This window comes from Paroedura picta, chromosome 8 (genome assembly GCF_049243985.1).
Source record: "Paroedura picta isolate Pp20150507F chromosome 8, Ppicta_v3.0, whole genome shotgun sequence".
NCBI classification, from domain to species: domain Eukaryota; kingdom Metazoa; phylum Chordata; class Lepidosauria; order Squamata; family Gekkonidae; genus Paroedura; species Paroedura picta.
The window spans coordinates 75,074,139-75,098,919 of record NC_135376.1 but is presented as its reverse complement, the minus strand read 5'-3'; the positions used below and the strand labels follow the sequence as shown (position 1 = coordinate 75,098,919).

At 42.9% G+C, this 24,781-nt stretch overlaps 1 long non-coding RNA gene across 1 annotated transcript; it reads left to right on the top strand.

Annotated features, from left to right (window-relative positions):
- The first annotated feature begins 370 nt into the window (after positions 1-370).
- LOC143843789 (uncharacterized) lies at positions 371-24,781 on the top strand. Its single transcript, XR_013233691.1, has 4 exons — positions 371-563; positions 12,845-12,975; positions 15,363-15,417; positions 22,621-24,781. It is a non-coding gene; the product is annotated as an uncharacterized LOC143843789 (long non-coding RNA).

The window sequence follows — 24,781 nt, the reverse complement described above, 5'->3', positions numbered from 1 at the left end:
TGTAACAGGTTTTATGCATTTTTGGTCTTACTGTTTTACAGAATGTATGTTGTTTCTACCAGTCATGGGAAGGGAGAAAGGACATAGCAAAACCCATCAGCAAATCCCTCTCGTTTCTGAAATATCACCAGGTATTGCCTACACAGTTTCAAGGCATAAGGACTAGAAGCTTATCAAGACAAAGCTTCTCTGGAAGCAGACATTCAACATGACTCTCCCCCCCCCCCCAGTCATTGCACACGCACAGCACTGCATATTATTTGTCTGTGAAGCATGAAATTGCAGTGAGTCAAACGGAAAAAGCAACCACTCACAATCAAGGTGCATGACCAAAGAACGTGCAATGATACCACTCTGCAGAAGAGGCGCCTGGGTGCAAAGTGCAAGAGGAGCTCTTCCCTCTTCCGACAGTGGGTAATTCAGGCCACATCTGGTGTCCTGATCAGTGGCTCGGCACCGACAGCACCAGGGCTACACCTGCTTTAGGCTCTCGTATTATTGATGAGTCTCATCACCAACTCCGAGGCCTCCCGTTGTTCCACCGGAATGAAGAACAGATGTATGCAAGTGTCTCTTTCCCCTGCTCACATTGCACTGGCGAAGCTGTCACGTGAAGATAATGCCGACATTAGGCTTGCTGGCACAGTGCCGACTGCCGCTGACAAATCTCAGCATATTGGGGTAGCAGTCATCATGGCATCTGTAGGATTGCTAAGTAGCCTGGTTCTCTGTTTAGCCAGGGAAAAGGAATGGAGCTTTTCAAAAGCTGGCATCATAGCTTCCATCCCGTTTCACAACTGCACACCTGAGGTTCTTTTTACATGGAATATATATTCTGTACATATATATTCTGTACACTTACTTTACAACCAGCATCAAAAGATGGTTGGTTGTTAATTGCTCGCCAGAATCTGCAGAAGGGGGGGTGGGGGTTGCTTTTTGTGTAATGAAACTAGAAATATCACTTCCTCGTCAGTTAGTTGTTTATTTATACTCTGCTTTTCTTTCCAACAAGGACCCACATCAGTTTTGAATATCAGACTCCCTTCCTGCATTTTATCCCTGCAATAACAGTTTTGTGAAACAAATACATTGTGCAAGTGGACCCAAGCTTACTCAGGCCAGTTCCACACGGACAGAAAAGGCCACTGGGCAAGCTCCCTCTCAAGCCTGCCATGGATCAGGCCCTCAGTTGGTTTGGGCTAAGGGAATGTGGGAGAATTTGCATTCCCTTAGCTGCTGCAGGAGCCAACAGGGTGTGTCCCACAGCTGGCCCATGTGGACAGGGAAGTGCTGGGCCTGGCTCCTCCCTGTCCTACAATGGCCCAGAGGAAGCAAAGAATGCCCCGATAGGCTTCACAGTGCTTTGTTGCATTGCCGGGAGGACTGGGCCATTTATTTTCTATTTTCCACGCAATCCCACCCTCCTGCAAAATAAAGACCCCCCCCCCACTGCCCACTCTCATGTCATGGAAATAAGCCACTGCTGTTTTATTTCCTGGGGGACACCAGGTGTCCCGCTGAAATGTTTCACCTGTGTGGACATGGACTGCTGCAAAGCACACAGTTCCACGGCAAGACACCACTGCACAACACTCCACAACAACACCCAATGCAGCTGCTGCCATGCAGAATTGGCCTCAGTGATCTTGCAGAATGGGAACTTGAACCCGGATCTCCCAGATCCTAATCTAGCACTATTGTGCTAGATTCTGTGCTAGTAGAGTCTGTCCTCCCCTACCCCCCAGGATAGCAAGCCATCATAACTGACATCCTTGGACAGCAGTCACTCACTAGATTCAATGGTGTTCCTTATTTGTCTCTGTAATGAAATTAGCAAAGTCTACCCTGGCTTCCTCAAGAGCACCGTTTCCTTCACCAGCCCTTCTCTGCCCCTTCAAGACCTCAGGGGGACTCAGCTGTGCCCTTCTCTTCAGGCAGTGTTCACCTGGCCCAGCCTGTGTTAGTAGCCTAACCTTGCCCCAAGCCCCAGCTCTTCTTTTAGCTTCTTCTTCCTCTCTTCTTTGCGCCCTGCCTTCCTCAGCGACCCTGACTCTTCTGACATTTCCCCTTTTATCCCTTGTCCCTATCTTAACATCATCCCTTTGAGACTTCTTGCTCTCTTAACCCCTGCCTTGCCTTTCCCCACTCTAGCTGGGTTTGCATAGAACTAGCCAGAGGTCCCCCATGGTCAGTTAATTCCAGACAGTGGCCACACTGTATGCTTGTTCACTCATTAGGTATCCCAGCAAAAATTACCCAGCTTGCAGAGGGGTTCTGTGGCTCTCTGTCGTGAGGTAAAAGCAGCCCATCTTTACGCTGCCGCACAAGCCTGACTGCAGGTTGCTTTGTCATTCTACACAGGACATTTGGTAAACTAGACTTTTGCAGGGGGGGGGGGTTCTCTTACAATTTCCATAGCAAGGGGAGAAAAAATCACCTCAACACTGCCCCCCCACACACAAAAACCTGCCAGGACTAAGAGGAAAACAAACAAAATTTCAAAATTAAAAAGAGGAGAGCGGGTAATGAATGAAAGCCGTCTCCACAAAGACCTAGATATGTGACATTACAGTTGCAATATAAAACATATAGTTTATCTGAACTATGGTTATTTTATGAGACCAGGTTTACAGGTGATCCCAGTCCTAGTTTCCACAACAGATGCCAGTTCCATCCCTTTCTCTGTAGCGGAGAAGGCAGGATTAAGCAGGAATTTGTACATTTATATAGCAGGTGAAAACATCATTAAAAACTTTTCCAAACCTTTCTCCCCAAGCAATTGAGACAATATACCTTCATTTAACCTACGTGATTTAGAAAATCTGTGACCTATGACAAAACTTTTGCCCTTGCTCTTGTTCAAGATAGAGGTACAGGAGTAAATTGAAATAGATTTCTTACTGATCTAAAGATTTATTTTAATAGTCAGTTTTGTGTGAACTAGAGCCCCCTTTGCCAAATGTTTTAATTGTGCTTAGTTATTGACTTGGTTTATACCTCACCTTTCTCCCCAATTGGGACCCGAAGCAGCTCACATTGTTCTCCTCTCTTGCATTTTATTCTCACAACAACCCTGTAAAGTAAGTTAGGTAGAGAACCCGAGCTCACCTGGCAAGCTTTAATGGCAAAGTGGGAGAGTATTTAGAGACCTATGACTGACTGCTTTAAAATCTCTCTCATTACATGTTGCCCATCATTGAGACCTCCTGATCCATGGTGTCCCAATCCCTTCATTTTTGGCACTGTAACTTTCATCCTTATCCGGAGGTTGGTGGCCAATTTTTAAAGCAGCTAACTTTCTTTTCTGCCACAAGCAGAGATCCTTAGCGTCCATTGCAAATAGCACTGTGAGAACCTGGAGATAACCTGGTCTAGGATAATCCAAACTCCTTTCATTGTTTGGCACTGAAATTCCCACAATCATCTTGAAGCTGGCGGCCAGTTTTGAGACGCCTAACTTTATTTTCTGGTGTGTTATGTTTGCCACAAATGGATAGAGAGATAGGCACACCAATCCTGTTATTATTAGAGGAGGAGTAGGAGGAGGAGAAGGAGAAGAAGAATTGGTTCTTATATGGTGCTTTTCTCTACCCAAAGGAGGCTCAAAGCAGCTTACAGATAGAAGATATATAGTACCAGCAAGCCAAGTGACTTGATTTGTGAAGATATTTGGATTGGATCAGGGTCACATAGGAAAACAAGGATGGGACCTTTATCTGGGGGGGGGGGCTATGGTGGTTCTCCCTCAGAACAGCCTTCCTTTACTCTTTTGTTTTGACTCCTCAAAGTTCATGAAATGTGATGCCAGATTGCTGGAACCAAAAACCAGGAGTGAAAAGAGAATAATGTCTATCCTGGACAGAGCTGGTGAATTTACTAATCCCTAGCAATCACCATTAGCCTACCATGTAAGAAGAACTGCTGATAAGAAAGGGTCAGAAACTACCCACTGAATACTTTGTGTGTTCCACATACATTCAATCACTTGGGTCAGAGTTATTTTCCATAGCTACTAATAAGCCTATCAATTATCTCATAAAAGTATGTAGCTATTTCAGGCCCTGTGCCAGAACCTGCTTTAAAAAAATACATTGATATTCATGAGGAAAGTAGATCTATAATTAGAGATGTTTTCCTAGTTGTAGGTTCTATCTTGGCTTCCATATCGCAGATTATTGAAGCCTCTTATACAGACAGGCCAAGGGGACTTTGGCTAACAGCTTCCATAATTATCTGAGTCCGTAAGGGGACAAGTATGTTTTTTTCAATGTTGCATTTCGCCTGTTCGGCCCTGAGATTTTCTGCCTTTTAAGAGATGGCCTACTTTCTAATTTCAAGAGAACACATGGGTGTATAAGAAACACCTTTTGTTACCATGTCATCTTGATAAAATATGTTTCCAGAGAAGAAATAAAGGGCCTCAAATTGCATGTTCATTATTCTATGGCAAGTAACATCTTGTCCCTAATTCTAATAACTGCTGGCTTTGGGAGGGGGGGGGCAGAAGAGCTAGATGGTCTGCTTTCTTGCCTAGTACTACAGTGGCTGATTCCACATAGGCAGAAAAGGCTGAGAAGGCAGTCATATAGAAGTGGGGCTAATACTGAAGAGCTCCTTGAAGAGATCAGAGCCCTCCCTGAACTTCCACAATTCTACAGGGCCTGCAAAAGGGAGCTCCTCCACCAGGCATTTGAATGAGGCCAATGAAGCAAACGCGGGATCTTCCGGAGCTTCCCGGGTAAGTGCTGTGCATAAGCGGCAGCGTCGGGCCTGTCAGGCCGCCCAGCCTCGACCTGCGTTGTCCCTTAAGGGATACAGCATGCCTATGCGGGCTCTGTGGCAGCACGGAGCTGGCAGGGGCGACCCCCTGCCCCCCCGCTCCCCTGGCCCCTCCCCACCTCCCCCCGCCACGCCGCTGCACTTACCTCAGCTGGGCCTCCTAGCCCCAGCATAAAAAGCGCGCCCCCACTACGCAGGGACAACCTAGCATGCCCCGCTCCCGTGTGTTCACGGAAAATGGCATAGCGGCAGCGCGTGGAAGCTGGTGCCATGCATAAAAGGCCCTAGTGACATATATCCTACCTTATGCAGAATGAAGGTCCTTTAACCCTAAGAATCTTTGGGCATAGTTCAGCTAGTACAGTCCTCTCAAATCAAGTATCCGAGATCTCCAGGTGAAATCCAAAGAAAGGCTTTATTGAGTAGGCAATACAAAGGACTGAAAGCAGCCAAGAAGCATTGAGCAAACTTCTTGGCAGAGACAAAGGGCATAGGTATATTGGTTACATATATAGGATTCATGCTATAAAGGAGGGGGACATTGGAATTATGGCGGGAGAGCAAAGAACACAAAAGGGTGCTACATTTCTCAGGCTGGGCCAGATGTCCCACCTTTGATCTAATTTGTAACAACTCTGTTTTGTCCCCGCAGGCTGCAAAGCTGCTGGGGTGGAAGAGTTAAGGGCGTCCTGCTGGGAACATCAGGGGGATGCTGAAGGGAGGATGAGCATCAGAAAGCAGGAGAGACATGACGGTTTTATGGTGACAGGTTCAGAGGGCATCTGGATTGCCAGAATGCAAGGCAATTGAGGGGGCATGAATTGTGTTCATGACACCTTGGAAGTTTTCCTGCATCATAAGGGATCAGGCTTACCAAAAGCCACCATGTACCTCGGGCAAAGATTCCACTAGTCCCCCCCTGATACAAACCAAATATCTAGCTATGCCAATCCCCAAGTGGGACCTTGAAATCCTCTAGAATAACAGGTCATCTCCAGATTAAATGCATTAGGGTAGAAAAGAAGGAGGAAAATGAAGAAAAAGAGAGGGAATGGCTGTTTTATCTTGTGGCAACACCCTATCACTTTGATTCTGTCTTCAAGAAAAGGAAGTCTAGTCAATCACCATAGTGCCTTTTACTGTACTTGGCTTCCATGTGCCCCCCTAGTGGCTGCAACCAGAACTGCATCAAAGGGGATCTAATTTGAAAACTTTGGTTGGATGTGGCATAACTCTGGCTTCAGGGGCCCTCCAGCTGACTTCCCTCTCCCTGACCTCCCCCCCCCCCACACACACACACACAGTCTCTGTAAGGAGATCTTCCATTGGAAGAAGAACCTCTTGAAATGAAGGATGTTTCCCTAGGCTGGAGAAAGGCTTCAAACATTATGCAACTGAATGGTAGGATGTGGGCCGATATTCCTGTCTGGTAAACACTAGTAGCTTAATTGAGCAGTATTTATGAAGCTTGTGGTGCAATCCAGGTAGGTTTACTGAATCCTTTCACTAGACTTCTTGGATTCTCCAATGTGTCTCATTCTTCTCTCCCTGTTTTTTCTTCTGAGATGCCCAAGAATGCTTATCTTCAGATAGACTTTCACAGAGTCAGTCTAACACTAGAATGCACATGTGGAATAATTACCTGCAAATACTCCTTTGTCATGCCAAGAGTCTGACAGTGGATAACTGCACATTTGTACCCAGAAGCATATCCTACTTCATTCAATGGGATTTAATCCCATCTATAGGATTACAGGCAGGCATCTTGATCCTAATCCTGTTCACTTAACACTAAGTGCCATTGAGTTCAAAGATGATTACTACCTGGAAAGTATGCAGAGGCATTCCAAATTTAATAACGTTATATTTAGCCAGTTTGGTGTAGTGGTTAGGAGTGTGGACGTCTAATCTGGCAAGCCAGGTTTGATACTGCGCTCCCCCACATGCAACCAGCTGGGTGACCTTGGGCTCATCACGGCACTGATAAAACTGTTCTGACCGGGCAGTGATATCAGGGCTCTCTCAGCCTCACCCACCCCACAGGGTGTCTGTTGTGGGGAAAGGAATGGGAAGGCGACTGTAAGCCGCCTCCTCCTCCTCCTCCTCCTCCTCCTCCTCCTCCTCCTTCTTCTTCTTCCATTTTCACGGATAATTGAACAGATTCTCACTCTGGATATGTAGACCTATTCTTCAGCAAAGGTAAGCAGAATAGGCATGTTGATGGAGGCCATGTTTTCCAGTGATAGATGGAAGAGTCAGAGACATTTACAGGTATAGGACAATAGGGCAGGGGATAGATCAGTCCCTCTTAGTAATCCTGAGTGACAATCAGTAAGCCAATTAATTTTATCTTGGTGGGACAGCCTACAGTTGGCAGATCAACCTGAAATTCCACTGCCCATCCAAGTCGAACTGAAATAAATGAAATGTGCACCAGTGGAGTCTTTGGCATATCATTTCCAGCAATTTTTTTTGTCCCATGCATAGATTACAGGCATCTGTCTATTGATATTTCTCCCCATATGCTATAATGTGGACTCCTGGCAATGTAAGTGATACACTGGGCTAAAATGAGTCAACCACATTCCCACCCTGGGTTTGCTCCAGTCTGAATGCTGATGGAGAGCAGGATATCATCCCAGTGCATATTCCTTTCCAAAATACTCATCCAGATATTTTTTTTGCCAGACGTAGAGCAGGTGGTACTTTATCATCTTTTATGCACAGTTCTTTGCTTTTCATCTGCAAGAGATACAGAGACGCTTGATGGCTTTTGATGTACAGTGATGCTGAATGGGTTTGCTACTCTTGCTGTTTGTTTTTTAAGCACTTTTACTTTAATTTCTGGCAGCCAAAAAAAAGTGAATTTCCCACTTGTTTGGACATTTTATAGCTGGGAGATACTTGGCCAACATGCTCCCTTGCGGATTTCGATTGAAAAAGAAATGGATGGAGGGTTGCTTTAGAGCATTTGTTCTGTTCAACGGGAACAACAAAAGCTTGTTGTTGGAAGAATTGTCTTAGCTGCAGATACAGTTTTGCTTTATTTTGCCAAGGTAATAAGCAGAGTGTTTGTTTGTAAATATAGCACCAGTTTGCGTCATTTGGGGGCCAAAATTTCCCTTCTGTATTGGAGAACTGGGTGCCCTTTCCAACTACCAAATGTGAAGTCAGAGAGCTCTGCCCTTTCTTGGGGAGGTGAAGAATCCTGCTTTTCTATTCACAGCTGTTCAGTTATTTCCTTTATTAAAATAAGTTCTGCACTGCTTCTCAATGGTAGGCATTCACTAGAAAGAGGTGCAAGGATGAAGCCAAACCAATACAATACCCTACAAAAGTAAAGTGGCAAGAAATAATATTTTGTTTTCCAGCAAACACCTATACCAAATTATTTAAAATATATTTCAAAATTTATAGCAGTGAATAAGAATACAAACTAGTACTGCAATTTTTTTTTAAATGCAAAAGACCAGGAAGAAGGGAGAAAAAAAACTTAATAATTACCAAATTCTGTTTTTTTTTTCTTAAGTACTTCCCATGAGGCCTTACTCTTAATAAGAAAGGTTCTAGGAGAAGAAAAGTAGAGAAGGAGATTCTAGTTACTGCTGTGACCAAAAAAGATTGTGTCCCTCATAAGCATTCAGTTTAGTTAATAAGAATATATTAAAACCTCAGATCCAGATCTTAATATTTGGACAAGTTCAGATATGAGAGAAGGGTGACCCTTAAGGTGCCTATGAAGTTTTCTGGGCACTCAGGTGAACAGTGGAAGAACTCATACTTGTTTATCCCCCATCAGAAGTGATGCAGCAGTTTGAAAATCAATTAGTCCATAGATTTGTTTTTGTCTAAGAACAAGGAAGAAAATGAGGGTTATGAGAGAAAAGGGATAGAAATGGCCAATGAGACAGAATGAAAGGTAGCTGGAAAGGAAACAGGAATGTCAGAAGGAAGGGAGAAAGCTGGATGGGAATGGAAGAAGGGCCAGGTTGGAAAACAGAGAAAGAGAAAGACAAGCTATCAGGGAAGAAGGAAATAAAAGGCAGGCAGAGGAAAACAAGAAAGAAAGCGGGGAATGAGGCAATCCACTGGAGATATATTGGTTGTCCAAATAAATAATGTATGGTCTAGCATGAACTGATCTGTTTTACATTTGATAAGTAAACCATTTCCACATGGAGGGCCAAATCGTGCGTTGTCTTCTGCCTGCAATTGGGGGATAGTAAATCACACTTTTTCACCCCTCCACACTATAAAGGCTTCTACCTTTTTTTGCCGCTGTGTTGCGCTTTCCCCCCTCCTCAAAGGGGGAAAGGCAGAAGAGAGAGCAACATGCTCTTTACTCACCACTCCTCAGCCTGTCAATCTCTGGAGGCAACCAATCCCCTCTCAGTGGAGGCTTGTGGGTCTCCCAAGTGCAAAAAGTAATTTAAAATATCAAACTAATGTGTTGCAATGTGTATGAATTGCCACACAAAGAGCAGGCTCCAAGATAGCGATGTGGCCGACCAGCAGAGGACACAGCGAGGGATGCAGAGGCAGCAGCAGCTTGGTCAGCGAGGCACCCTGGTGGGCAAGAAGGAGGGCGGGGAGAATGAGGCAGGAGCCAATTTGCAGCAGCAGCAGATGCCTGGGCCATTAGGCAAGAGGCAAGGTCAGTGGTGGTGGTGGTGGTGGCTTGGGTGGTGAGATGCCCAGGCAGGCAAGGGGGGGTAAGGAGGACAAGCTGGGGGCCAATTAGCAGTGGAAATGGATAGGGGAGGGTGGGTGCGAGGGTGGGGCAATGCTCAAGATATGATAGTGCATTTCCTGAGGAGAAGAAGTTAACCTCTTCCATATGTGATATCAAGGATTGGCATACTCAAGATCAAGACTCTCAGGTGTCTCATCTAATCTAAGAAGAAGAAAACAAGAAAAAGATAAAGAAGCAGTGATGAGGCTATGACTGAACAGAGAGGGAGGAGAAGGATGGGGAAAGGGATTATAGGGTTGCCCAGTCAGTTGACTGGGGGATGGAGACTTAAATTTATGGCATCCCACACTGTCACAACATCATTTTCAACTGAGTAACCTAAATAAAGGATTCTAGGATTTCCCTGAAGTTCTATGATAAAAATAAGAACATTTCAAGGAAATCCTAGATGTGGTTACATCAGATTATACAGTCAGCAGTAAAATCATGGGACATCATTCTTTCCATGTTTACCCTGCTTCCCTACTGAAGGGGGAAAACAAACCCAAGGCTCACGAATTTCTACCTTCCTAAATGGAAAGCCTTGCCTCCAAACAAGAGGATATAATAGTGGGAGAGGAATTTGGGAGGAAAGTAGACCAGGGCCCATTCTGCGCCCATTGGATAATGCAGTTTCAAAGTGCTTTGGCAGCTGGATTATCCTGTGCAGAACAGGATAATCTACTTTGAAAGTGCATTGAATGTGCATTATCCAATGTGTGTGGAATGGGCCCAGTATGGGGAGTGGAAAGAGCAGCTGGAGGAAGAAGTAGTATATAAAAGGAACCCAAGCAAAGTAAGTGGGGGGGGGGGACCTTACCTACCTTGATGCCAGTGGGTATACTGTCCCACCTAGAGCAGTGGCTTTTCCATCTGGCAGTGAGGAACTCTGGCCACAATCCATAAGGTTATTTAATTGTGTATACATTTATTAATTTCTTTTACACATAAGTGTTTTAAGTTTTATAGATAGTGACTTTTCTACCACTTTCACCATCTGAAGTCAGTTCTTGTGCATATTACTGGAAACACCACTTTTGTGGGGCCCCGGTGTTGACTGTGCTTTTGCTGGCCACTGAACTACTAAATGATATACTTTATATGAGTCCTTCCCCTCTCTAAGTACAATAAGGCGTCTCTATTTTTTTTTTTTGCTATGGATGTTAAACAAATGTTGGCTTATTGAGCCTCACTGTCATAAATCTTTATGCTTAGCTATTTGTGAGGAGAAATTTTCTTTAAGATGAGGCAATATATCTTCATTTAACCTACATGACTTAGAAGAACTGTGGCCTGTGATATCACCATCCTTGGGGTTATTAATATACAAGGAGACAGTTCCAGAAGACTTCATGATTAGATAATAATCTCCTTAAACAAATGTACGTCCACACATTATTCTGCCGCTACATTAAGAGATACAACACTGACTCCAACACCAAAAGATCCATGTCTATAATGGCTTTTTATTACATAAATGATACCTGACGTTAACTCTAATAACTAAACATAGCATTTCCTGTAAAATGTTCAACAGGAAAACATATCTGGAACAAGGATGTATTGGGGAGCTAGGATCTCACTCCTTCACCACAGCTGTCATTCTGGGGATTATTTCTTTAGTTGCTATGGATTGGTGGATATTCTGGACAGCCATCTTGGTGTAGTGGTTAGGTGTGCAGACTTCTAATCTGGCAAGCCGGATTTCAATCTGTGCTCCCCCACATGCAACCAGCTGGGTGACCTTGGGCTCGCCACGGCACTGATAAAGCTGTTCTGAATGAGCAGTGATATCAGGGCTCTCTCAGCCTCACCTACCTCAAAGAGTCTCTGTTGTGGGGAGAGGAAAGGGCAGGCAATTGTAAGCCGCTTTGAGACTCCTTTGGATAGAGAAAAGCGGCATATAAGAACCAACTCCTCTTCTTCTTCTTTTTTAGAGTAAAAAAGTTGGCTTGGGGGGGGTTAGTTCTATGTCAAAACAAAAGCAATCATGAGATCAACCATGGAAAAAACTCTTTCCTATGTGAGTGTTTCATGAAAACCTGATCACATGAAACATGCCACATAAAGCAGCCAATTCACCTGTACATTTAGTTTGCTAGCAGTGTATCTGCTTGGTTTCTGATAATTGTAACTCTATATGAAAATGGCCCAACTCACATGGTAAGTGGATTGTACATGGAGTGTGTGGAATGCTTTTCTGAGGAAGAGCTTTGTCCCTGCCCATCATGTATGTTTTGAGTGGATGTGCAATTGTTTCCTGACAGATTTAAGAACAAACTGAATAAGTCCCATCAGTTTGTGTGAAAGGAGAATGGGAAAACAACCAGTGAATGATGTAGTTTGATCATTTGTTTACCTGGTGCTCAGTAGTAATTTTAAAAGAAGAGATTTTGTGAGGTTCCATGCCCAACCTCAGTGTATTGTCCTGAATGTATTCATGTTCTTACCTTTAATAGTTTTGTGATCCACACATTTCCTTAGAGTCTAAGGAATATAAATTATTTTCCTTAGACTCCTTAGAGTCTAAGGCTTAGACTGGATCCCACTTAACCTGGGATCTTGGCCTGGTTCTGTCAAAACTTTTATCTGGCCCTACTTTATTAAAAGACTTTGGGCAGATGATGTAAATTCCAGACATACTGGCCCCTAAATTTAAAACTGTAGAATGCTGTAATGCATTTCAAGCTAAAGGGAATTGGATGATTGGCTCATCAGAATAATGTCCTGACCTAAAGAAACAAATTCTGATCTATTCGATACCATTAAAGAAGCAACAACAACTTTGTAAACTGGTTATTAGAAAATGCCCCTGTTAATCACTTCTCTGGAAGGGTTTTGGAAATGCAGTTGCATATATTTCAACAAAGCATTTAACAGCTCAGAATCCCATGCTGCTGCAATGAACTGAACGTCACAGGTCCACTTACTTGCAAATGGAAAGTAGCATCATGGTTATGTACTGTCTTTCGTGTTTATTAACAGCCTGATATTTTGTCATCAGAAACCTTGAAAACAGATGTTACCATGGAAGCTGCCAGCTTTCTGCAACCTGAGAAGCCTCCTCAAAGAACATAAATATTGAAACGATCAAAAATCATACAATGAAACAATCAAAAATAAATGTTTGTAAAGAAGGAATACATGCTACCCTTGGATTGCACTAGGAGCAATGCACTGCCATGCCTGTAGCCTTCTTCCCATGGGGATTTAATAGAGGCCACAGTGTGTGCTTTCAATGATGCAAATTAAATGTGCTGCGATATAAATTATTTACACTTATATCACATTTTAAATATTAAATGCAACAAGACTCATTATTTCCCCCAGAGGGCTAACCATTTGCAGCGCTTGACAGAGACAAATACTCCTGAACAACTGTTAATCCAGAAGACTGAGATTCAAGCTGATTTTACTGCTGCTGAGTTGAGAAACACCCATCCAGATAATCTCAGGACAGGGTAAGCCATTCCAGCAGTTCCACTTTCCTTGAATAGCCTGGTCCATAGGCAAAAGCCCCGAAGGAGATCAAGATAGCTTCTTGCTGGGTGGTGGGGAAGGCAGCCACGCTGCTCATCAGTTCCCCCGTTCAAACATGAACTCTCTGAATATCAGACCATAATGTTGCATATGCAATAACCGAATTGAGTGGCTGCAGCAATTCATTCATTTCAATGGAGAGTACAAATAAACGCTGGTCAGAATGAATATATAAAGCTGTCTCGTACTGAGTCCAGATCCTTGGCCTATTAAGGTTGGTGTTGTCTGCTCTGACTGGAAGCAGCTCTCCAAGATCTCAGGCAGAGAAGTTTCATATCACCTGCTACCTGATCCTTTTAGCTGGAGATGGTGGAAATTGAACCTAGGACCTTCAAAATATGAAGGAGATGTTTTGACATTGAGCCCCAGTCCCATTACCCCCCAGCTTGCTGTACTGGTTAGGAGTGAGGACTTCTAATCTGGTGAGCAGGGTTCGATTCTGCACATGCAGCCAACTGGGTGACCTTGGGCTCATCATGGCATTGATAAAGCTGTTCTGACCGAGCAGTAATATCAAAGCTCCCTCAGCTTCACCTCCCTCACCGGGTGTCTGTTATGGGGAGAGGAAAGAGAAGGCAACTGTAAGTCGCTTTGAGACTCCTTCTGGTAGTGAAAAGCAGCATATAAGAACCAACTCTTCTTTTTTTCTCTCCAGCAGCAATTTAAGTCAAAGTGTTTGGGAACAAGATTAATTCACACGGACAGGTTTAATTTCCCATGTAAGTTCAGATCTAAATAGGAAGGGAATTTTCTCAGGCCCACTATCTGCAACTAGCATGGGCAGGGGTCTTATAGTTACTCAGGGGTGGAAAGTGCCTTCAAGGCAAGAGATGATGGGATGATGATGTTTGCAATTGCCTGCATTTGCATAGCAACCCTGGGTTCCCACCCAAGTACTAATCAGGGTCAACCTTGATTAGCTTCTGAGAGCTGACAAGGTTGGCTACACAGGGCAGGGCCATGCACTTCTTTAGAGCTCCCTAAAACACCATTCCTCACATGTTAGATAATGCACTTTAAATTGCACTTTAGAAGTAGATTTCCCAGTTCTGCACAGCTGCAAAAGCATATTGAAAGTGCATTATTCAATATGTGTGGAATGGGCAGGGCCAGCAGTATGTATTCTTGTACTTCTCACAACTTCACCTAGAGGGTCTTCTGGTGGTTTACTGTAAGAAAACTTCCACATATAAGATCAATAGAAGACAAAGTTTTGCATACAGTATTTATAAAGAGAAGCTAAATGGTTTCTATCATATTTTCCTGCAAAGGGCATTATATGTGTCAAACAGTTTTTTTGTTGTTACATCTATGAGAACCCTTCTAAAGAGGGGCAAAAAAAGTATGAAATGTTAGAATTAACTGACAACTTAAATAGTAACACATAGTTGGTACCAGATGGCCTTCACCTGACAGATGTTAAAGAGCTCGAATAAATAGATTTAAAATTGTGGGGGCTTTTATAAACTGAACTATGTCACACCATTGAAATCACACCACGGGAGATCAGGAAGGAGCAAATTTCCTTTTTTTAAAAAAAGCTATGGGTGATATTAGACATCACAGATCTGTCAGTGAATCTCTGCCTTGAATAACTTGGTGGAAAGCAGCTCTGTGCTGAAATGATTAGGCATAAAGAAGAGCAGATCTTGCTGAGGAAGAATCAGCATGGCATCGCTGGAGGGAAGCTTTACCTGGTCGTCAACCTTTAGAATTCTCTGAGGGAGGCTGAAGCGCACAAATGGGGTGATCTATTAGGCATGATGCTTTTAAAAAGCTTTTCAAAAAGTCTCTCCCCAAAGGCTTGGATGTAAATTTAACAGTCATGGGAGCAGAGGGCAGAAACTGATTTAAAAAAAAAATAAGAAACAGAAAGTAGGAAGGAGTGTTAGGGTTTTGTTATGGAAGATTTTGTTTCGTTTCAGAGAGGAAACTCACGGCTTGCTTCCAGTCATAGAATCATAGAGTTGTAAGGGGCCATACAGGCCATCTAGTCCAACCCCCTGCTCTACGCAGGATCAGCCCTAAGCAGTCTTACTTCCGCTGCCTGTTGGAAGGGAACTTTTATTTATATCACAACGCAACACAGTGCACTGGAAAGGTGGCATTTCTTTAGATCTGTTACTGCTCAATGATGGTTGGACCACTTGATGAGGGAAATATGGTGTGATTTTCCTCCCTTAAACTATGAGGAGGCCTTATTTAAAAGTATTATTCACTATACTGCATTTTCTGCTTTGATGCTTTTCTTATGTCAATATATAATAGGCTTTTTCCATCATAAATATGTAATATTATTATATTTTAGGAAAATATTACAGTAGAGCACCACTGGAAGGGGAAGTGTGCCATACAATGCTGAGGTAAGAAGTGCTAGGCTTCTGCCATAAGTCTTAGCAACTGTTAGATGTGTAGATATTAGGAATGCACGCCTAGTTTAATTGCTTCTATGGCCTGCTCTGTTTCCTTTCATTTTCACATCTCTCCCCCATCCATCTCTGCCTGGCACTGGGAATGCAGCAGCCCAGCCTTGGAGGGCATTGCTATCAGGTCTTTGTTTGGACTTTGAATATTTCCCATATTTCAGGTTCTCACCAGAAGGGGGCTGACCGTGGGGTTAAATACTGATCCTGCTTTGTTGTTCCTCAGTTCTGACAATGTATTGTTTGGGTTAACTTGCTTGTATTAAATAAACTTGATCTTTTGCACCAAGTCAAGGATTTGTTTATTAGACAATCTGCAGAAACCCGACAGCCATCTTCTTTGACTGTAAGCTGTCAGTTGTTTATGAGGGCTTCGTTGTTTCCCTTCCTTGTCTTTCTTCTCAGTCAGATGGTCTTAAATTGAACTTTATAGTTTAAAAAGTACTATAAATTGCAGCAGAACATATCTTTGTTCTTCCTAGGTAGCAAATGTTAGAATTTGTCCATTATGACTAAATTCAGCCACACAAAAAATATCTAGAAAATGATCTCATTTTCAAATGATATCATTTTCTATCCATTTTACAAGGACATCTGTGCCTCATATCTCACCCCTAGTCTATCTAAGTTTCCAGGAAGAGCTGATAAATTGTATACATATCTGATCCTCACAGAGTTCTCCAAGGAAACTACCTCTAAAGTGGACATATTCTGTATTGAGGCTTTTTCCATCATAAAGCAAATCTTTTAATAACTTGTATGTATAATTAATTATACCACAAATAAGGTTTTGAATTTTAATCTTTGAATGTTGATTTTACATTTTAATGTAAACTGTTTTGTTAAAATCTTCAGTGGATCTTAATAAATGTTTTGATCATAATAAATGTTGATGATATTTCCTTTAAAACTTCTTTAGGTCACTATACTCTGATTCATAACAATAATGTCTCCTATTATGCTCTCTGGTCAACCCGCTACTGTATTGTGATTTCTTCCAGGTTTACAATACTATTAAAACATATAGCATTAGTATAAAATATAAATTGTTTAAGATTCCACCAGGCTGAGGTCAGGGATGAACAGGTCCTGGTACTAATTGAGGCCAGCTGGATCTCTTTGGGGCTAAGGATACTCAGCAGATCTGGGGGACATAGTAGGAAGGTGATCCTGTTTAACTTGCTGATGGTGACTGTTAACACATAGTATACCTCCCCCAGCAGGAGTAAGTAGCTTTCTGTACCACCCCCAGCAAAAGCAAGGGGAAAGGATCAGCATTGCCATGGGGTTTGCTGACTTCCTAAGGACCAGTGCCAAAGAGCAGAGGGCTTGTAAGTAAGTAAACGACAGCACAGAAATCACATTCTCAACTGCAGTGCCCCTGATGGAGCCTAGTTTCCTCCTAGCTCTGCGATTTGTATAACAAACAGCTATTCCAGCAAATCAAATTCTGGTTCATCCATCAATCTCTCTTATGCCACATTCTGGCAATTTATATATTTTAAAAACTGTTATCCAACCAAATGGATATACGAATATTTTGGATTAATAGAACAAATTCTGGACATAAATAACTATAAACATCACATGGTAGAATAGTATAAAACGAATTCATGGGAACAACATGAATGGAATCACTGATATGACAGCCCTAGTTGTTATAAATTACAGAAGGCTTTAATGTCAACATGATCCAGCAAAACTGAAGTCCTATTAAAATGCCATTGTATTCAATGGGAGAGATTAAAACATAAGCATAGACCTAATCAGTGACAGAAGGTTCCAGGTTAGGACACTCATCAAAGAAAAATTCAATGTAGTTTAGATTCAGCAGGAAATGATTTGGGTATACTTGGTTCCCTTGAACCCCAGTATTAGTACAGGGCGTTGTTTTTGGGTGATTTGAGTACAGCCAAATCAATTCAGGCAATTAAACATACCTAGACGTCCCTTCAAATACCTCAGAGCCCACCAAACAGTCGATCATACTCAGAGAAGTCTCTCAGAGGGATCCACTGTTTGTCAGGCTGTGTGTGTGTGGGGGGGGAGGTTATTCAAACTGCCCAAGAACCAGCTCATCCAGGGAGGGGCTTTATGCCCTAGATCAGTTTGGGCTGTGGGTAGGGGGTTATTCAAACCACCCACCCCCTGCACAGCCTGGCCATTGATCTGGGGAGAGACTTCTCCCTGTAGATTGACTTGGCATATTGGGGGGGGGGGGGATTCACATTGTAGAAGAAGAAGAGTTGGTTCTTATATGCCGCTTTTCTCTACCCAAAGGAGCAATTCACTCTACCCTTTCCTCTCCCCACAACAGACTCCCTATGAGGTAGGTGAGGCTGAGAGAGCCCTGATATTACTGCTCAGTCAGAACAGCATTATCAATGCTATGGCGAGCCCAAGTTCACCCAGCTGGTTGCATTTGGGGGAGCGCAGAATCAAACCCAGCTCACCAGATTATAAGTCCGTACTCCTAACCACTACACCAAGCTGATTCTCATACAAACAGATATTATTAAAATGATAACATTGCTAAAATTCTGCAAGACAGAAATAAATGTAGTGCTCCTTGAACAATATCTCCTCAAGGCTACCAGCGAGCATTGTGATTCTGGTTTTCAAGCTGTGCATGTGAATGATTTGTTTTGTTTAACAGTGTTTTCTTTAATATTCAATACAAGGATGAAAGAGTTGAATAAACATTTTAAAATAATAACTAGGAGGAAATGTTTCTACATCTGTATATTTATATTTTATATGCAACCTAGGGCATTGTCGGAAGGTGGGATATAAATATTTTAAATGAATATATGTCTAAATTTGTTAAATTCTATCTGATCCTGGAATGCTCTTATAACCAAAATAATTAGGGGCTTTACGCACTGGGATCTTTGTTGCAAATTGGTCACTGAATGAAAAATCGCCATTTAAAATAGTGGAATTCGTCGTTTTGCATACCTGCCTTTGTAGTGGAATCAGTTGCGTTTTGTAGCGTTTCCCACAGGCTTCCGGTCTCGGCAGAAATCGCTAGAAAGGAAGCGCTATTGCCGAGCTCGTCCCGCCCCTGGCCATCAAGCAGCCAATGGGCAGCCGTTAGCATGCTCCCAAACAGCCCCTTTCCCTTTAAGAAAGGTTTAAAAAAAAAAAAAAAACACACCCATTGTAACGAATCTGTGTAGATTCGTTGCAACGGAGAGACCCATCCAGCTGCCTAATGTGTTTGAGCTGTCGTTTGATCGTATGATCGTGGCCACGCTGCCTCGAGTGAAAAGAAAAAAATCCCCCCTCCCCCCCCTCTCACGGGCCGATTTTCGGCTGAATGACTGTGTTAAATGTGTGTGCTTAGTGACTGAAGGGGAGGGACTGAAGCCGGGGAAGCCTCTGTTTGAGCTGTCATTTGATCGTGGCCACGCTGCCTCGAGTGAAAAGAAAAAAATCCCCCCCTCCCCCCCTCTCACGGGCCGATTTTCGGCTGAATGACTGTGTTAAATGTGTGTGCTTAGTGACTGAAGGGGAGGGACTGAAGCCGGGGATGCCTCTAAACAGAAAGAGGCTTGCTGGTGCATTTATCCCCGCTCGCTCGGAGAAAAAAAAATGGCGATCGCTTCACCGGAAGTTTGGAGGACAGGCTCAGGAGGAGGGACTTTGAAGAAACTGCAACAATGTTAACGCACAGGTCTTTATCGCTAGTGTTACAGATTGTTTGCAAGAGTGTAGCGCTTTCCGGAGGGTGAATCCACTTTTTGGGATTCCCCTGAAAGCGCTACAACGAAGCGCTTTTTGCTGATCGGTTTCAGGAGTGTTGCAGATTGTCTACGACGTCGTGCGTTAAGGCAAATCAATAGCGTTTCCAATTAGCAACCATTGTGCGATTTTGAAGCCGTGCAAAAAGCCCCTTAGTGTCATTCCCCAAATGGCCTTGGATTTGCCTTGGATTTGCCTTGCAAGGGGATATTGACCACCTAATGAGGACACTGACAACCATAATTTGGTATAAAATATTTGGCCAGAACCTTTATTCAGCATTGAGCATGGCAAGCATGGGAAGAGAATCATGCCATCTTGTGGTTACCCTACTACAAGGAAGCCCACCACAGCCTGCCCCTCAAGAGGTTGTCTTGGCTATCCAGCCCCAAAACCCAGACATAATGGCAGGCTGAAACAGGGGGGAGGCAACTTGTAGTGACCCCTCTGGGTGCCAGCCTCTGTTGGGTTCTCCTACCCCCTGGAAATGCTAGCCTTCAAACAGGCTCTGCATCCACACATCCCCTTAAGGGGGCCTCCAAATCTAGGGGAGGCCAGGGCGCAAGCTTGGCCTCCCCAAAATTGATCCTTCCCATGCTCCACTTCTGCAGGCTGTGACAATTAATCAATAATATAACCCAACATCTAACAAAAAGTCCAACAATTCATAAACAGGGAGGGAGGGTGGGTTTTGCAGTTTCAGGCACCCAGAAGGGGGGGAAAGAGGCCAAGCAATGTCAGGCCATCCGTTTAACAGATGCTCAGTTCAGCCACACACCCTGTTGCCATGCCAACACACACACTACTCAGAGGAAGCCAGGGCTGGGAGATCTCTCCAACCAGCCAGGTCCCTGTCGGCGTTCCTCCCCTGCAGTGCCAATGGCCCCCTTAGGTAAGTCTTGGGGGCTTTTTCTAAAAGGGAACAATTAACACATAAACATTGGCAAAAAAATATTTTCTAGAGTACCCCCCACTCACGTAGCTAATTTCCCCTCCATAGACTGAGAGCATTTGTGGTAACACAAACTCTTCAGCCTTTTCTCATACTGAACCCCCTCATCATCTTGGTTGCTCTTCTCTGTATGTTTTGCAGCTCTGCAAGATCCTTTTTCAAGTTCAGTGACCAGAACTGTATACAGTATTCTGAATAAAGCTGCACCATAAATTTATATAAGGGGCATTACAAAATTTGCCATTTTATTTCCAGTCCCTTTTCTAAATAAACTCCAATATTGATTGGAGAGCTGCTGCAGAGCACTGACTAGACAATTTTTTTTGAGTTATCCAATATAACCCTAAGATTTTTTTTTCTCAGTCTCAGTTTAGGACCCATTTCTTGGAGCTGGAATCCCCCCCCCCCCCAGTTTGTGGAGGTCCTCTGGGAGCTCTCCATAAAGAAAGCCTTGGCTTTCTCCATCTTGAATAATATTGTATAATCTGCAAATTTGGCTGCTACACTACTTTCTCATAATTCCATATCATTTATAAATAAATTTAATAATACCTGTTCCAATGCCAATTCTTGTAGGACCCCACTGATTACTTCCACTTTGTTGTAGTGGTTAAGAGTGACAGTTTTTAATCTAGAGAGCCAGGTTTGATTCCCAGCTCTTCCACAGGCAGCCAGCTGGGTGAACCTGGACTAGTTCCAGTTATGTTAGAGCCATTTTCAGAAAGCAATCCTGTCAGCACTCTCTCAGCCCCACCTATCTTACAGGGTGTCTGTTGTGGGGAGGGGAAGGGAAGGAGATTATAAACCACTTTTGAGACTGCTTTGGGCAGTGAAAAGCAGGGTTTAAAAAACAAATCTTCTTAGAATAATAGAATCAGAATCATAGACTTGGAAGGGGCCATACAGGCCATCTAGTCCAACCCCCTGCTCAACACAGGATCAGCCCTAAGCATCCTAAAGCATTCAAGAAAAGTGTGTATCCAACCTTTGCTTGAAGACTGCCAGTGAGGGGGAGTTCACCACTCCCTAGGCAGCCTATTCCACTGCTGAACTACTCTGACTGTGAATTTTTTCCCCCTGATATCTAGCCTATATTGTTGTACTTGTAGTTTAAACCCATTACTGCGTGTCCTCTCCTCTGCAACCAACGGAAACAGCATCCTGCCCTCCTCCAAGTGACAACCTTTCAAATACTTAAAATACTTCTTCCCTCAGTTGTGAGAATTGTCCATTTATTCCTACTCTTTGCTTTATGTCATTTAACAAGTTTTAATCCATAACAGAACCCATCCATGACTACTAAATTTTAAAGCAGGCAAACACACTTGCCAGATGCTCAGCCCTGCTCGCTGCTATACTAGAAGGAAAATTTAATAAGATCCCTAGGGAGAAGAGAATCTGTCCATTTAAAACTAAGGAATTAGAAACCATTAACCGTGATTTTTTCAGATGCCCTTTTTATAGGGAACCTCATGCCAAGATTATTGATTAGAGATACTGTCTCCATGCTCCCTCACCCCTCCTTTCCCCAACTTCATGGCAGCGCTAGCCCGCTTGGCTGCCATACTGACCTGACTGGTTACCTCGCCGCCCCGCAACTGTCCAGGCTTCCCTGAACAGCATGGCAGTAGCCTGGCCTCCTCCTGTAATGGCCTACACTGCCCCAGCCAGCCACTTGCCATGGCAACCTGCAGCTGCCCCAGCCTCTTCTGGTGCAATCCGTGGTGTGGAGTTACAGATGTCATGTCTGTACCCATTTTCATCCCAGGGGCTACGCCAGAAGATGTGTCCCACATCAAAAACATGATTGATGTTTACTCAGTAGTCTTTGATGAGATACCCTGTCAAAAGCCTTTTGGGAATCCAGGCATATAATCTCTATGTGGTCACCCTTGTCTACATTCTTGCTCATTTGCTCAAAGAACTCCAAAATGTTAATGAGGCAGGACTTCCCTTTGCAGAAGCCATGGTAATTTTCTGTCGGCAAACTCTGTTCCTCAATGTGCTTAACCATTTTATCTTTGATTACAGTTTCTATTAATTTGCCAAGACAGATGCTAGGTTGACTGGCCTGTAATGTCCTGGTTACCTTCGGAACCCCTTTTTAAATCTTCCTTTAGTAATTCTTTTATTTCTTTATCATCCAAAGACCTTACTAATGGTTTCCTGTTCTAGATCTTCCTGTTCTAGATGTTCTAGATTTTCCTGTTCTCCGGGGAGGGCGGTATAGAAGTATGATAAATAAATAAATAGATAGATAGATAGATAGATAGATAGATAGATAGATAGATAGATAGATAGATAGATAGATAGATAGATAGATAGATAGATAGATAGATAGATAGATAGATATAGTTTTTAAAATGTCTATTATTTGCCTTGATGTTTTTTAGCAATCTGCTTCTCAAAATCTCGTTTTACATGCCTAATTATTACATTTTTTTCAGATCCTGTGGTCCCTTCCTGTTTAATTCATTGGGGCAGACCTTCCAGTTTTTAAAAGAAGCCTCTTTACTTTGTGTAGGTTCCTTGACTAGTGTTTTTAACTATGCAGGGCTTCTTTCAGACTTTGCAACAGCTTCCCAGTGCTTTGTGTAACCTGTGGAATGCATTCTATTTGGATTGAGTCTTGCAGACTTATGTTTGCACACGTGTGCTTCATGTTGCATTGGCAGATTTTCAAACAAACAAACAAAACATCCCCTGTGTCTGAGTCCTACTCAAAAGTGTGTGTGTGTGTGTGTGTGTGTGTGTGTGCACGTGTGCACACGCGTATAAAAGATATACAACCCAGGAGAATGCAATGAGGGAGACTGTTGCCAGCTGTACAAAATTGCCAGCATTGTTGTCTTCTCACGGATATAAATCCTAGACATGGCCAGAGGCTATAACAATACCCTCTCTCTATTTCTTTCTCCTTCTAGTGTGGAGGTATAGCAGACTTTTCTCATTATGTTTTGAATCTGTAAACTGTCTTCATGGTCCTGAGGAGAACAGGGTATAAATTCTGTAAATAAATAAAATCTCAGTCTAACTAGAGATGTGATCCTTTGGGCAAGGGTCACAGGGCTCCTGACTGCATAACCAGTGATGGAGCTGGCCAATGGAATTAAAACATATACAAAGTTATGTTTTGTGTTTTGTTGGGGAGAGTTGCTTATTAACTATATTCTGCTAGTTTAGAGTGTTTATTTAAGCTGCGAGCTTTTGGGAACTGCTTGGGGTCCCATCAGGCAGAAAAGTGGGGTATGAAATGGTCTAAACAAATAAACATCGAGGAAAAAGTTGACAGCTTTTTAGCAAAGAACTGACAAGCTTTTTCAGGTGGGCATTCTGGTTGGCATCTAAAGGAACATCTCAGTTTAGATTTCCCTGTGCCCTTTAAGTTCATCTTGTTGAGATTCCCCCAGAAAGCTTATCGTCAAATTTTAAAATGACAGAAGAGTAAACATATGATCCATGAAAGTCCCTCTGTGAAAGACTTAATATGCACTCGCTTTTTTGTAAATAGAAACCATTGAAGTTGATCTCTTCGTCATCAAATAAGGGGAATGAAGCATTCAGCGAAACAATGGCAATTTAAAATGTGCAATTCTTTGAAGGTTTAAAACTGATAATATTTACATAAATAGTTATGCAAATAAAACCCTGTGGAGACTGCAGCTCTTGCATTATTCAGATTATCGGCTCTCAAAAGGCATTATCTCTGCAAATCCCTGCAATGAGAATATAAATGACATACCAGCTCAAGTGCATGAGAAAAGTCCAAATAACAGAAGAGAGGGTGGGAATCCTGCCCCGCCCACTTTTAAAATAAAATAGAACTGAAATTCTGTCCCATAGAACTAGCTGGCACTCAACTTAGTGACGATTAGATTTTTACAAATCAGATGTTCAAAATTGGAACATATCTTATTTGAAATATTTATTTTCTCTCCCTTTTGGGAACCTCGATTTCATTGATGATCTGCTCACAATGTAAAATGAGCAGTTTTTGCACTAGCACAGCTGGCAGCATTCAGCATGGTAGCTTCTTTGGGCCCATGGACCCGATGAGTCAGCTATGTTTTGACAGCTTTTGCTCATGAACAATGTGTCATTCATTTGTTGACCACATTAATCATTTTGACCTGTCTTCTAAATTTACTGAATTGAACTGCTGTTCCTAGGCAGCCACGTGAGAGCATGCAAGCTATCTGCGATCCAATTTGAAACTCTCGGTTAATGTGGACATTTTTGGTTTTGTAAATCAGGTCGGCAATGGCAAGTTTGAGACAACCAAGGAAAGCATGTTTTTGTAAGCTTAGCCCATCCACCCCCATCAATTTGATTTGGCTTATGGTGAACAGGGGAGGGGAAAAGGACAGTCATGGGTAGGCAATGTGATGCAATTTAGAACAGTATGAAGTGCTTGGTAAAAAAAGGATTTCCCTCGATATATGCCACGGCCCTGTTCAAACATAACATGGTGATTTTAAGTAGAAGATTATTATTTTACTAGCTTGAATATTGTGCTATAGAACAATGTTCCTGTATCTAATTCCCTCATCTTCTTAATAATAAAATCATCTGAATAATAAAATTGTATGGTGTGGTATTATATTTTTG